This window comes from Microtus ochrogaster, chromosome 1 (genome assembly GCF_000317375.1).
Source record: "Microtus ochrogaster isolate Prairie Vole_2 chromosome 1, MicOch1.0, whole genome shotgun sequence".
In the NCBI taxonomy this organism is placed as follows: Eukaryota; Metazoa; Chordata; class Mammalia; order Rodentia; family Cricetidae; genus Microtus; species Microtus ochrogaster.
Window position 1 is genome coordinate 91,043,109 of NC_022009.1, and position 1,754 is coordinate 91,044,862.

At 40.5% G+C, this 1,754-nt stretch overlaps 1 long non-coding RNA gene across 1 annotated transcript in view; it reads right to left on the reverse strand.

Annotated features, from left to right (window-relative positions):
* Nucleotides 1-1,380: 1,380 nt before the first annotated feature.
* LOC113456754 overlaps nt 1,381-1,754 on the reverse strand; it is a 7,130-nt gene continuing 6,756 nt past the window's right edge. The window contains exon 3 of the long non-coding RNA XR_003377502.1: nt 1,381-1,505. This is a non-coding gene — a long non-coding RNA (uncharacterized LOC113456754). The remainder of the gene's footprint in view (nt 1,506-1,754) is intronic.

Below are 1,754 nucleotides of genomic sequence, written 5' to 3' on the forward strand. Positions count from 1 at the left end.
CTGGTTGGTGTGAGAGGTTTCAGGCCAGTGTGAGTGGCACTATTCCTAGGCAGTTGACCTGGGCTGTATAAGAAAGTTGAGCGAGCAAGCCAGAGGAAACCAAGCAGTTATCAGCATTCCTCCAGGATCTGGGCTTGATCTCCCTTAGTGATGGACCTGTTACCTGTAAGTATAAGATGAAGCAAATCCTTCCCTCCAAGTTGCTTTTGGTCATGGTGTTTATCATGGCAAGGAAACAGAAAGCTGGAAGAGCTAGGCCTTGGAACCTTATCCATCTGAAGGTGTCCACCGCTGTCCTGTCCTCCCCATCAAGGGTTAGAGTTAGACAGGACCTTCCACGTGAAAGCATCTCCCTTAGAACCCCCTTGCTGGTAAGAAGTACACAGCTGAGCCAGCGTGTTCTGTGGAGCTTCCATGCTCTGAAATTCTACAATGATGTGTTTGAGTGTGATATTTTGTTGTGCTTTTTGTTGGGTACCAAATGAGAACTTTCAAACAAAAGCTACTGACTGGAACAACTTCTACTGTGCTTTTTGTTCTTTATTTCCTTCCATACATTATACAGATCTCCTGTTAGATGCATAGGGGAACTTCTGGATGTACCTTCATGTTCCTTAAGTTTTCTACTGTTGCAAGAACAACAAAACAAAACAAAACCATGTGAACGAACAACCTGACATGGCCTGATCTTCTATCGTATAAATTTACCCTTCCATTAGAGTTAATATAACATAGTGATGCAGAACCTGAGTTCAAATCCTGACTCAGTCACTTATGACTGCGTTGCTCTGGATAAAATTAAACCTTTCTGTTCTTCTGTTAGTCTCATGTAAAATAAATATGCTAATAATATTGACTACTTTGTTAGGCAATAGTTATTAAATATGTAAATACATTAATCTTTTCTTAGTCCATTTTGACTACTAAAATAAAAATGCCTCAAAATAAGTAATTTTAGATGCAACAGAAATTTATTTCTATGTCCAAGACCAAGGTACTAGCATTTGAGTCGGTTAAAACTCCTCCACAGAGAGGACACTTTGTGTCCTCAAGGGCACAAGGGCACTCCTTTCATTCACAAGGTATAGTGGTACTTCATTTGTACTTTAATAAAGCTTGTCTAATAAAACAGCTGCACTGATCAGCCTTACAGACCAGGCAGTGGTGACACACACCTTCAATCCCAGTAGCCATGCTAGTTCGCCATAGATATTGGTCGATGGTAGTGCGAGCCTTTAATCCCAGCCCTAGAGAGGAATATAAGACGGGAGGAGGCAGCTCTCAGTCTCAGTCTCATTCTGAGATTCCTGGAGGCAGGATCGCCATTTTAGACTGAGGTCGAGGTAAGAGCCAATGGCTGACTGCTTTGATTTTCTTACCTTTAGGTTGAACTCAGTTCCTGTTTCTGAGTTTTTACTAATCGCGCTACACCAAGGGCTCGGCCTTCATGTTCTCAGCACTTTCCAGGGGCACTGCATCTTCATACCATCACTGATGAGTTCATGCTGCAACATTTAATAGTAAGAGCTCCACAAATATTCAGAGCACAGCCAAAGCTTAGAAGAATATGCATGATATTTATGATTTATTATACTGATAATAAAATTATTATCTTAATTTATATAATTACATTAACATATGTTTTATCTCAATATATTCTTTTAAACATTTGTGTGTGTGTGTGTGCGCACTTGTGAATGTGAAGGGCAGAGGTCCACACTGGATGTATTTCTCAATCACTTGCCACTTTAATC